A 13,876-nucleotide genomic window follows, 5' to 3' on the forward strand; every position below is an offset into this window, starting at 1 on the left:
CTCAACTCGTCAAAGTCATTCTCCGTCCAGCTTTGTTCCGTTGCTGGCGAGGAGCTGCATTCCTTTGGAGGGGGAGAAGTGCTCTGATTTTTAGAATTCTTGGTTCTTCTGCTCTGTTTTTCCCCCATCTTTGTGGTTTTATCTACCTTTGGTCTTTGATGATGGTGACGTACAGATGGGCTTTTGGTGTGGATGTCCTTTCTGTTTGTTAGTTTTCCTTCTAAGAGTCAGGACCCTCAGGCTGCAGGTCTGTTGGAGTTTGCTGGAGGTCCATTCCAGACCCTGTGTGCCCGGGTATCAGCAGCAGAGGCTGCAGAACAGCGAATATTGCTGAACAGCAAATGTTGCTGCCTGATCATTCCTCTGGAAGCTTCATCTCAGAGGGATACCTGGCCGTGTGAGCTGTCAGTCTGCCCCTACTAGGGGTGCCTCCCAGTTAGGCTACTTAGGGGTCAGGGACCCACTTGAGGAGGCAGTCTGACTGTTCTCAGATCTCAAACTCTGTGCTGAGAAAACCACTACTCTCTTCGAAGCTGTCAGACCGGGACATTTAAGTCTGCAGAGGTTTCTGCTGCCTTTTGTTTGGCTATGCCCTGCCCCCAGAGGTGGAGTCTACAGAGGCAGGCAGGCCTCCTTGAGCTGCAATGGGCTCCACCCAGTTACAGCTTCAGGCCACTTTGTTTACCTACTCAAGCCTCAGCAATGGCGGGTGCCCCTTCCCCAGCCTCACTGCCACCTTGCAGTTCGATCTCAGACTGCTGTGTTAGCAATGAGCGAGGGTCTGTGGGCATGAGGCCCTCCAAGCCAGGCACGGGATATAATCTCCTGGTGTGCCATTTGCTAAGACCGTTGGAAAAGCACAGTATTAGGGTGGGAGTGACCCGATTTTCTAGGTGCCTTCTGTCACAGCTTCTCTTGGCTAGGAAAGGGAATTCCCTGACCCTTTGCGCTTCCAGGTGAGGCGATGCCTCGCCCTGCTTCGGCTCACGCTCGGTGGCCTGCACCCACTGTCCTGCACACACTGTCCGACAAGCCCCAGTGAGATGAACCCGGTACCTCAGTTGGAAATGCAGAAATCACCCATCTTCTGCGTCGCTCACGCTGAGAGCTGTAGACTGGAGCTGTTCTTATTTGGCCATCTTGGAACTGCCTACAGCCTTTTCTTTGAGACAAGGTCTCCATCTGTCACTCAGGCTGGAGTGCAGTGGTACAAACACAGCTTACTACAGCCTTGACCTCCAGGGCTCAAGTGATCTTACCTCAGCCTCCCGAGTAGCTGGGATTATGGGCACACCACCACGCCCAGCTAATTTTTTAATATTTTATAGTGACAGGATACCAGTATGTTACCCCAGCTAGTCTAAAATTCTGGGCTCAAGCAATCCACCCACCTCAGCCTGCTAAAGTGCTGGGATTACAGGTGTGAGCTACTACGCCTAGCCGAAGGTATTTTTTTAATTCAAGTTTTTCCTTTAAAAAAAAAAAAAAGAACCTGAATTGGCACCCTGTCACACACCGCAACCCCAACTACAACTACTATTCATTCTCACTCCCTGCTTTTCACAGCCAAACTTCCTCAAAAGATGTGTATATACTGTCCTCACCTACTCATTTCTTCATCTCCCGCTCATTCTTCAACCAGCCTAATCTAACTTAATTCTGCCCCTATTATGCCACTAAATCTAACTAAAGTTAATGACCTCCCAGGGCTAAATCCAATGAACACTTTCAGAACTTGTTGTGTTAGACCTATCACATTAAACACTTCTTTGGCTTCTGTGATAACACTCTCCTGATTTTGCCCAATTCTGGACTACTCTTTCTCAGTTTTCTCTGCCCCACCTCCTCACCACTTACCACTAGAGGTCCTAAAAGCTCAAAGTCTTCTTCTTACTCCAGACTCTCCCAAGGCAAGTATCAATTTCTAGGGCTTCAAACTACCAAGTCACAGTATCAAGGTGAAAATCACTTATCCTCAATTACCCTTGACAATTCTCTTAAGTTCACCCTTTAAGTACACTTTACCATATGAACAGCTCACAATGGTGGCCAATATACAATCCCCTCCAACATTCAAGCACCATACTAAACAGGTAGTTTACAGTTAAAGACCAAGTGTACAAAAAAGTACATCATTTTTCTTGCTCCTATGCCATTCCACCTCCATAATCCCTCATTTAAAACCCATCAGTATCTGCCCACTCTGCTGAAGATAAAATTCAAAATATCTAACATGGCCTAGAATGTCTTATATGATTTGATACCTTGCAGCCTCATCTCCCATTGCATCTCACTTTCTACATGACAGCCCACCAGGCCTTTCATTTCCCAAAATACACCCTTTCCTCCTTGCAGACCATTTGCAAAATGCTACTCCCTCAATCTACTCTCTCTTCCCTTTTCTCCCTTTGTCTTACATAAGGCTTAGTCATCCTTTGGATCTCTACAGAAACGTCATGTCCTTAGGGAAGCCTTCTCAATCCAGCCCTTCCCCACACTATGTTAGGGGTCTCCCTGCCATGCGTGTACACTTAAGCACACTTTTTACTTGTTCAATCCATGTCCGTCTCTCCCACCAAACTGTAAGCTTCATGAGGATCTTGTCAGCTTTTATCATTGTTTTATCCCAGCATCTAACACTCACATATTGGTGAAATAAGAAACTTCATCATTACAGATGCTGTTTACATTCATAAATAATGTGCAGAGTATCCACATACAAACTGAAATTTGCTTTTTAAAATTATTTAATTGGGGTAAAGTAGAACAAAACGTATTATCTTAATCCTTTTTAAGTATACAGTTCAATAGTCTTTAGTACATCCACATTGTGGTGCAACAAAACTCTTTTCATCTTTCAAAGCTGAAACTCTATATCCATTAAACAACAACCCCCCTTTCTCCCTTACCCCCAGTTCCTGGCAACCACCATTCTACTTAAGTCTCTATGAGACTATTCTAGGTACCTCATATAAGGTGAATCATGCAGTATATCTTCTTTGTGACTGGCTTATTTCACTTAGCATAATGTCCTCAAGGTTATGTAGCATGTGTCAGAATTTCCTTCCTTTTTAAGGCTGAATCACATTTCACTGTATGTACACACCACACTTTAACCATTCATCCACTGACTGATCTTTGGGTTGCTTCCACCTTTTGGTAACATAATAAATATTTATTATTGTAACGCTGCTAAGAACATACAAATATCTCTGAGACCTTGCTTTCAATTATTTTGAGTATATATCAAGAAGCAGAATTGCTGGATTATGATAATTCTCTTTCAAAAAAAATTTTTTTTGAGACGGAGTCTCGCTCTGTCGCCCAGTCTGGAGTGCAGTGGCACAATCTCGGATCGCTGCAACCTCCCAGGTTCAAGCGATTCTTCTGCTTCAGCCTCTCAAGTAGCTGGGACTACAGGCACCTGCCACCACGCCCAGCTAATTTTTGTATTTTTAGTAGAGACAGGATTTCACCATATTTGCCAGGCTGGTCTCGAACTCCTGACCTCGTGATCCACTTGCCTAAGCCTCCCAAAGTGCTGGGACTACAGGCATGAGCCACCACACCCGGCCTCTTTCAGATTTTTTAGAAAGTGCCATCCTGTTTTCCATTGTGGCCAGAACATTTTACATCCCCACCAACACAGGAATTCTTGTACAAGAGTTTCAGTTTCTTCACATCCTTGCCAATACCTGTTATATTCTGTTTTGTTTTGTTTTAATAGGACCCATCCTAATGAGTATCAGGTTGTGACTGCTTTCATATAAACTTTATGTGCCTTCATTTCCCACACATTTGTGGCAAAAAGCCATCTAAAAATATGTTCCATAAACAAACAACCTTCTAGAAGGTAATGGCAATGCAAAAGAAAAAAGTTTTTAAAAGTAGCACTTTAAGGGACAGTAATATTGTAGTTCATGTGAAATGGCATAAAAACAAAGGGAAAAAAAAACAAATGAAAGGCATTCCCACTCATATCTGAAATTCTCTGATGCCACCTGCCTGCTTGGAGCTCCAAATTCCTTAAGCTTATGTTTTGCCTCCCTTCAGGATACTCCTCCTTCACTACTGCCCCCAATTCATGCACTGGGACACCTTATCCCATTCTCTTTGCCTGTGGCTGTAACCTTCCTTTCTATTTCAGCTCTGTGCACCTTGGCATTAGAGGGTATCGATGATAAACACAGACGTTTGAACAGCTGAGGTAAAATGAATCCCATTAAAACCTTGAAAAGTTGAATTAAATGTTTGATTAAAACTGAAAATGAAAAAAACACACACACACACCTGAAAACGGATAAAAAAAGTTTCATAAAGAGCAATATATCAACACAGTCTAAATCAGAAATGTATCTTGGTCTCTGGACTCTAAATTCAAAAAACTTTAAGTAATAAGATTAAACTGCAAATAAAGATTTACGACAATCTAGAATGACTCTCTGGATCAAAAAGTCACTAGGCTAGGCACCTTCCCACAAATTTAAAATAAAGCACAAAAATGTTTTAAGTCAAAGGTGTGTATTCAATAGTGATTAGTGTGCATTCAAAAATAAAAGATGTTTTAAAGTTTGCATACACACAAAATTTATAGAATAGTTATTGCTTTTTCAAAGTTCAAGTCGTCTATATTAGAATCAATTTTCTTTCTTTCTTTTTCTTTTTTTTTTTTTTTTTTTTTTTTTTTGAGACAGAGTCTCACTCAGTCTGTCGCCCAGGCTAGAGTGCAATGGCATGATATCGACTCACTGCAACCTCCACTTCCCAGGTTCAAGTGATTCTCCTGACACACCCTCCAAGTAGCTGAGATTACAGGTGTGCACCACCATGCCCAGCTAATTTTTGTATTTTTAGTAGAGACGAGGTTTCATCACGTTGGCCAGGCTGGTCTTGAACTCCTGACCTCAAGTGATCTGCCCACCTCAGCCTCCCCAAGTGCTGGGATTATAGGCGTGAGACACTGCGCCTGGCCAGAATTACTTTTCAAAGAACAAAATGTTTTAGTATTTAAATTTGTGAAATGAACTCAGGAGTGAACACTTCCATTAATCCTGAAATAGTAACCATTATAGCATAAAAATGTAGAAAGATATTGTGTGATAAAGTCTCTTAAGTGCTGGTGAAATGTTAAACTAAAAATTTATGTAAGTTCATTGTCATTTACAATTTTAAAAAGGATATCATAGCAAAACCATTAAAGAAGACTAGAAAACAAATATATCTTTAAGTTTATTGACTCTTCATTCAATACCTAGGTGAAGAGTAAATAGATCACCAAGTATTTTGAAAGTTACCTTCCTTGGCCAGGCACAGTCGCTCACGCCTGTAATCCCAGCACTTTAGAAAGCCAAGGCGGGAGGATCACCTGAACCCAGCATTTAGAGGTTGCAGTGAGCCATGATCATGACACAGCACTCCAGCCTGGGAGACAGAGAGACTCCCTGTCTCAATAAATAAATAAATGAGTAAATACTTAAAAATAAATTTAAGAAAGTAAGCTACTTTTCTTAAACTGTATCTAAATAATACTAACCTAATCTAAATGATCTACATTATATGGCAATTTACCTTGTAAACCTACATAAACATGTGCACTTTCATCATAGTCTACTTCACTTACAATTACACAGCACTGTTTGTAGAATGTAAGACATACGTGTTAGCAAAAAATAATTTTGAAAAGTTACCCACAACTCCATATATTTACTTTGAAAAAGTTAAATAAAACCAAACACTTACAGTTTATTGCGTTTGTCACACTACATTTTTCAGAACTGACTCAGAGAAATATTTAAATAATTAAAATCACCAGGCACGGTGGCTCACGCCTGTAATCTCAGCACTTTGGGAGGCTGAGGCAGGAGGATCACTTGAGGTCAAGAGTTCCAGACCAGCCTGGCCAATACAGTGAAATTCCATCTCTACTAAAAATACAAAAATTAGCCAGGTATGGTGGTGCACGCCTGGAATCCCAGCTACTCATGAGGCTGAGGCATGAGAATTGCTTGAACCCGGGAGGCAGAGCTTGTAGTGAGCCGAGATCATGCTACTGCACTCCAGCCTGGGTGACAGACTGAGACTCCGTCTCAAAAAAAAAAAAAAAAAAATTAAGATCATTAACATTATATTTGACCATTAGTACATTACCAAAACGTAAGGTCCTTATGGTAAAGTACCAGGTCTCTATGGTGAAGTATCAGTGGCAGGGGGGTCAATCAATGATTTATCCATTCTCCTCAGTGTGGATATCACCTTCTTAAATAAGGCACAATTGCTGACCTCAGATGGCTGCTTCAACCCACTTCTGCTTTACTGGTGACACAAATTTCAAGCCCTAAATGGCTACCCCATCCCTTCTGACACCTCTGGGAATTCAAGTGTGTAAGACATTTATAACATTATTGGCTGTAAACAGCGCATCTCTTAGGAAAGTTTTATTTGGTCGTGAGTCCAAAACTGAAACATTTCCTGAGTTGCAGTGAGCAAATAAGTATTTCACAATCACCATTTTATTTTGATTCAAGCTAGTTTATGAAACTACCAAACTAGTATAATTTGTGAGCAGAGTGTCCTTCTAAATAAGTAGCGTAATATAAACCAAACTCATTTGTATAAATACAATTAAGGCAATCCATCCAAAACGTAGAGAACTTTTAACAGCTACAACCAAATCCACAAAAAAACGAGGCAAGAAGGCCACTTTCACTTAGCCAAAAAAGGGTGTGGGGGGATGTTTGATGTATTTCTCAAAAAATATAACTCTCAAGGATAATACCATATGTCTTATAAAATGGGATGAAAAAAATCAGTACAACAAAAGGGATAAAAGACCATTTCACAACAGGCCTACATGCCACAATATTTTAAAAAACCAACCCTTCCATATGAAATTTCTAGAGCAAAGAAGTACCATCTAAAAACCACTCTTGAATCATTGCAGCTTTTTAAAACTACTGGTTCCATTTTAGATTCCCTTTATTTAAAAGCCTCAGAAAAAATTCAGAGAAAAAATTAATTTCAAGCTTTCTATTTAATGAGCATCACTGCATGCACCAACGTGGAAGAACCAAAGCCAGTTCTAAAACAGTAAATCGCAAATGAATGAAACTTTAATTCTTGATGGTTTTAGTCCTGATATTTTGTCCACAGGGTGGCAGTCTCACAGTATTAACTTGTTCATGGAGTCAATGCACAATTTCAGAGTTCGAAAGCCACAGACACACGCAGGTATGCAATAAATTTACTAGCTGGCCAACCCTAAGAGTAAAAACTGCCAGTCCGCTGCAATAAAATCTGTGCTTCATAACTTCTCTATTTCTTTTAGAAATATTTACTTTCTGAAGTCGTAGATTTTTTCCTTCAGTGTTATCTCTTGTATCTGATCCTTTCTATTCTGCTGCCACCACCCTATTTAGGGAGAGAGTAGAAGCAAGGAGAGATGTTAGGAGATTATTATTGGACTGCGGGAAGTCCTTGACCTTTGTCAAGGCCTAATGGAGTGGGAACAGGAAAGGGACGGTGGAGATGGAGAGCACAGACATAATCCTTCCATCCTCCAGTTCAACCTGCACGTTACTACCAAATTCATTTCATTAAAACATTCCTCGTATTACCAGAAATCTCTTTTCCTAACTAAACTCCTTAGCTCCAAATCCAAGAGGCTTCCAAAATCTCCTTGTCAAGGGGCTTCGTAAAATAAACTTTGCTTTGCTTTAAATAGACCTTGCCACTTCTTGATTTTCATTCATTCATTCAAATGTTTTCTGAATGTTTACCAGGTGCCAAGCCCTGCTTCAAGTCTGATGATACAGAGGGAAACAAGTCAAAGCCCCTGCTCCAAAGTTACACTCCTGACAGTAGTCTGTGAGTGGGAGGAGGATACGTCCCCAGACACTTCCAGCTCTCTGCAGGTAAGAGGTATCGTTCTTCCTAAGTATGAGCCATTGGAGGCACGCTAGGCATCAGGAGGATAGTAAAAACACATTGTCCACTTCAGACCCTAATCTATTTTCGCAGCCTTATTTCCCATTCCTATCCTACCTGCACCCTCAGCTCCATTAAAATGTGCTAGTAACTGTTGACATGCCTCTGCTCCTGCTTGCTTCCTCTCAATGCCTTGTCCCCATCCCTGTCTCTACCAGCAAAAGCCTAACCAGCCTTCAAAGCTTATCTCGAATGCTGCTTCCTACAGGAGGCCTTTCCTCATTCCCCTCACACAAACTCAGATATGGATTTTGAACACTATCAAACACTTATGACCCCTGGCTTAGTCCCCTCTGAGCATTTATCAAACTATGTATTGTATCATAATTATCTGTATACTTACCTAACCTCCTCCATCAGTTATTTAATGAGCACTTACCACATTTGTGGAACTAACTAGGAGCTGAAGTTTCCCCATTAAATTATTCCATTATTATTTTAATTTTTATTTTCTAGAGAGAGGGTCTCACCCTGTTGCCCAGGCTGGAGTTCAGTGGTGCAATCATAGCTCACTGTAGCCTCAACCCCCCAGGTTCAAGCAATCCTACCACCTCAGCCTCCTGAGGAGCTGGGACTACAGGCACGTACCACCACACCAGCTAATTTTTGTTTGTTTTTTTCTTTGGTAGAGATGAAGTTTCACCATGTTGCCCAGGCTGCTATTATTTTAAAACAGATAATATCCAAATGGTAAATGTAACATCAAGAGAGAAAATATTCTATATGCTTTTTATTGCTTCAATCCTTTTTAAGAGTTTAGTCGAGATAAAACTTACATATCATGAAGTTTATCTATTTAAAGTGTACAATTCAACATTATTTAGTGCGTTTATAGAGTTATAGAACTATCACTGTAATCTATTTCAGGACTTTCAATCACCCTAAATTTACTATCCACATTGGCAGTCCCCTCACCCCAAACCTCCCTATCCCCCTCTAATCCAAGGCAACCACTGATTTTCCCTCTTTCTCTATAGATTTGCCTATTTTGGATATTTCATATAAACGGAGTAAAAACGTGGTCTTTCGTGCCTGGCTCCTTAGTGTAATGTTCTAGTGATTGACCTCATCCCTTTCTAGTCCCAAATATTCCACTGCGCGGATACACTACATTTTACCTATTCACTCATCAGTTGAGGGACATTCAGGTTGTTTCTACTTTTTGCTTATGAATAATGCTGCTATAAACATTTGTATACAAGGTTTGGTGTGGGCATGTTTTCATTTCTACTGAGTACATGCCTAGGAGTGGAAATACTGGATCATATGGTAACTGTTTAACATTTTGAGGAACTGCCAAACTGTTTTCCAAAGCAACTGCACCATTATACATTTCCAGCAGCACTGTATAAGGGTTCCAACTTCTTTACTATTGTTTGAATCTTTACTACGTACATAACAAGAACGATCTCATATGATATCCTTGCCTTCAGGGAACTTATATTGACAGACTAAGACAAGAAATAAACAGAAACAAATAAACAGGTTAATTTCAGATACTAAGAAAATGAAAACAATGTCATAAAGTAACCAGAAAGTAACCAAGGAAGAGGAAGTCTCAAGCTAAAGTGGTCAGAAAAGATCTGAGAAGGTAATGTTGACCTGAGATGTGCAGAGCTACAGGGGGAATATTCCAGGCAAAGGAAAAAGGCAAGTAACAAAACTCCGAGACAAGGATAAGTTTGGCATGGCAAAAAGGAAGCCTACGTAGCCAAGATACAATGAAGTGGCAGATAAGGTAGGACCTGAGGTTAGATGGGTAAAGTCCAGATAATGTTGGACCTATGAGACCATGATAAGGTCTTCGGATTTTAGCTGAAATGCAGTAATTGCTTTAAAATCCCTTCTACTTCTTTAAATACCAGCGTTCATCTCTGCAAACATTTACTGAACTTTCACGTCTTTTTTTTTTTTTTTAAGAGATAAGGTCTTAGGGTCTTGCTCTGTCACCTGGAGTGTAGTGGCAACATCACAGCTCACTGCAGCCTTGAACTCCTGGGCTCAATGGATCCTCCCACCTTAGGCTTGCAAGTAGCTAGGACTACAGGCATGTGGCATCACACCTGGCTAATTTTTTTTTTAATTTTATTTTTGTAGAGACAGGCTCTTGTTATGTTGTCCAGGCTCTCTCACTTTTTCTCTTTTTTTTCCCCCCACCCCGAGATGGAGTCTCCCTCTGTCTCCAAGGCTGGAGTGCAGTGGCACGATCCTGAGATCCTGGCTTACTGCAATCTCTGCCTCCAGGGCTCAAGTGATCCTCCCACCTTGGCCTCCTGAATAGCTGACACAGGTGCAGCGGGTGCCACCACGCCTGGCTAATTTTTTGTATTTTTGGTAGAGATGGGATTTCGCCATGTTGATCCACCTGCCTCAGCCTCCCAAAGTGCTAGGATTACAAGCATAAGCCACCACACCCTGCCTCTTTCATGTATCTTCTAATTACACCTAACAGTAGCAAATATTAAAGAGGTTATTTGGGTAAATCCACAGCACTCAGTGTCACTAATTTATGGCCCAAGAGACAGCACCTAAAATATGCCTGCCAATGGCACAAGCGTAAGAATGAATCCTCACAAACTGATTACCTAGCCTTAATCAATTTAAGATATACGTCTTACTGACAGTAGTGAGCAGCTCTGTCTTCGAATACCAAGGTCACTTTCAACAAAGCAAGACAGATTATTCTCACACTTTAAGCCTAGATTTCATTCCTATAAAGTGAATTCTAATTAATTGATTGCTTTTCTCCATTCTGTTAATTACAAATTAATATTCAACTCCTAAACATAAAATCTACGGACACAAAATATTCTACATGTTTCTTTATTGTTTGAATCTTTTAAAACAAGAATTTTTCACATGCCACTGCTACCTTTGGGTTTTCCAAGAGACAGAAATGGTTTAAAAATTTTTGTGACATAAAATGTCACTCCTTGATAAAAGAACCTGTTACCTAGTCAAAATTTATCAAGTTAAAATTCCTGGCCGGGCGCGGTGGCTCACGCCTGTAATCCTAGCACTTTGGGAGGCCGAGACGGGCGGATCACGAGGTCAGGAGATCGAGACCATCTTGGCTAACACGGTGAAACCCCGTTTCTACTAAAAATACAAAAAATTAGCCGGGCGTGTTGGCGGGCGCCTGTAGTCCCAGCTACTTGGGAGGCTGAGGCAGGAGAATGGCGTGAACCCGGGAGGCGGAGCTTGCAGTGAGCCGAGATCGCGCCACTGCACTCCAACCTGGGAGACAGAGCAAGACTCCGTCTCAAAAAAAAAAAAAAAAAAAAAAATTCCTTTCTACATTCCCAGCTTGGTCTCCCATGGGCTCCCTGCAGGCACTCTGTGCTCCTGCCAAACCGACTACTTGCCAGCCTCATACTTGTTCCCCCTACCTCAGCTTTATGATTCACATTCCCCAACAGGAGAAATCCAATCAGTTCTTCAAGGTCCACTCTCCCCTCTAAGTCTCTTCTCCAGTCCTCTCCCTTGAGCAGAACCGATTCCTCCCCTCTGTTACTCCAGTACCACTTCTACAACTCAGATGTTGCCTTACCATATTCTACGTAATGCACAACTACAGGAAAGATAAATCTGTGTTTTATACAGAGATGACGCAACTACTTCCTTTGTGTTCACCCCCAGGTATATAGTACAACTATTTGCAATTACTGAGTGCACAGTTGAAAATAACATCCATTTTAGCACCATTTGGTACAATGTTGTCAACTCATTACAAAATACAAGGTCAAGGCCTGGTGTGGTGGCTCACACCTGTAATCCTAGCACTTTGGGAGGCCGAGGTGGGTGGATCACCTGAGGTCAGGGGTTCGAGACCAGCCTGGCCAACATGGTGAAACATTGTCTTTACTCAAAATACAAAAATTGGCCACGCGTGGTGGCGGGTGTCTGTAGTCCCAGCTACTTGGGAGGCTGAGGCATGAGAATAGCTTGAATCCGGGAGGCGGAGGTTGCAGTGAGCTGAGATCGCGCCAATGCCCTCCAGCCTGGGTTAACAGAGCGAGACTCCGTCTCAACAAAAAAAAAGAAAAAAAAAAGTCGAAAGTTAAGCCCTCTCTGGGGACAATTAAGGCAGAGTTATCCGAGTTATCTTTCCTTCTTTCCAAATTTTCAACTACTGTAATTCTTTAGTAACTGCTTCTTAATGACACACTATTACTTATTTAAATGAAAATTCCACTTTCATTATCTATTCAGGAATCGCTCAACAATTCTTGTAACTCTATTTAAAATTTGTGAGTGATACGTGTTATCAAAAATGTATGGCTCTAAAGCCAGAGAACAGAGAAGGTGAAAAGTCTCATCACACAGCTAATCACAAAGACCAAAATATTATTCCATTCAGTATTCTATCCACTAGCTAACATAAAGAATACAAACATCAGTAACTTCAAAAGCATGTGGTGGTGCTTGGTGTGTAGCAAACACACAAATATTTGAATTAATGAAGACGATTTAAAATACTTAGGCTTTTTCTTTCTTTTTAACAAGGTAAGCCTAATTAATCCTTAATCACGCAGATCACATTAACAAATTTACTGTGCAGTTAAAGCTACAAAATAGTCTGGGAACACACATACTAACCACCAAAACATCTGCTTTCAGTAACGGCACTGACCAGAAACCCATCTACAAGAGTCACTTTTTCCTTCTTCGTTTGTTCCCAGAGGCCCAATAAACATTATAGCGGACCCTATTTTCTAATTTCAGCTTGCATTTAAGATAACGCTTTTGTTTCATTTACAGCTCACATGCTGCTGACACAGCTGCCCCTTCTTTGTAATAAACACAGGGCTTCTATATTTAAAAATACAGTGAAACTTTGTTTTAACGTCCCCTCCCCAGTCTCCAGCCAATTTTCTCTTTCCCAAGCCCCACCTCCACCCCAGGATGTTTTGCTGTTGTTTTAATCAATTTTTTTCTTTAAATCAACGGCGCTCAAAATGTTAGACCCTTTGGAAAGTCGATATACTTATTCAAAGCCATCTCATCAGAGTGGTATTTTTCTCCTCCATAGCTCGTGGTGTGTATTTTTAAAAGGAAAGAAAAAAGATTCTCGTTCCCAAAGGCCTTTTTTCGAGGGTACTTTCCGTGACTGCGACCAGCACCCCTTAAGTCAAGTTGGGAAGACCTCCCAGGCCAGCCTCGCGCTTGCTCAGGCGCCGCGGGTGGAGACGCGAGCGCACACGCGGCGGAAAGGGGCGCCGGGCAGCTGCGCGGCCGGGAAAGCGCGTCCCCCCGGGAGGGCGCGGAAGGCACACTGTGTTCCGTGGGGCCTCGTAAATACCCTGCGGCCAGAGAACCACTAGAGCTACTGGTCCGGGCGCGGGCTCCGGGGCGCCCAGGGCAGGGGGGTCAGCCCGTCCTGCACAGGAAGAGTCGCAAGAGCGGCTGAAGAGGGTGTGGGCCGGAGGGGGGCGCTGGGAGGAGATAACGCAAGGCCGGAGTTAATCATCACCTCCCGGGCGTCTGGAAAACTACGGGCCGGAGGGGCGGGGGAACAGCCCAGGGGAAAGTGAAACTCCCTCGGGGCCCACCAGCCCCGTGAGCCGGAGGCGGGAGGGAGAAGGATCCGAAGCGCATTCGCTTCTCCAGCAGGCACGGCGTGGCACTCGAGGCTCCAAAAGCCGCAGCCCAGCTCCTGGCGCCACTAACTACAGTAATGCTTATTTTCTACAAACTCACCCAGACAGGGGGACAAGAAAGGAGCCAGAACACAAGATTTAAAAAGTCATCCCTCCAAATCGATAGTTGCAAAAAAAGAAAAATAAGGCAGCGTTCCCATACCGGGAGTCGAACCCGGGCCGCCTGGGTGAAAACCAGGAATCCTAACCGCTAGACCATATGGGAAGTGCTACGAGAAATTGCCGTGACCCAC

General features: G+C 42.3%; 1 protein-coding gene and 1 non-coding gene across 2 annotated transcripts in view; both read right to left on the reverse strand.

The window, feature by feature from the left end:
• ELF1 (E74 like ETS transcription factor 1) overlaps positions 1 to 13,876 on the reverse strand; it is a 126,591-nt gene that overhangs the window by 112,098 nt on the left and 617 nt on the right. The window lies entirely within an intron of this gene.
• On the reverse strand, positions 13,777 to 13,848 carry TRNAK-UUU (transfer RNA lysine (anticodon UUU)). The gene has a single exon. It is a non-coding gene; the product is annotated as a tRNA-Glu (tRNA).

The sequence above is a fragment of the Pan paniscus genome, chromosome 14, assembly GCF_029289425.2.
Source record: "Pan paniscus chromosome 14, NHGRI_mPanPan1-v2.0_pri, whole genome shotgun sequence".
In the NCBI taxonomy this organism is placed as follows: domain Eukaryota; kingdom Metazoa; phylum Chordata; class Mammalia; order Primates; family Hominidae; genus Pan; species Pan paniscus.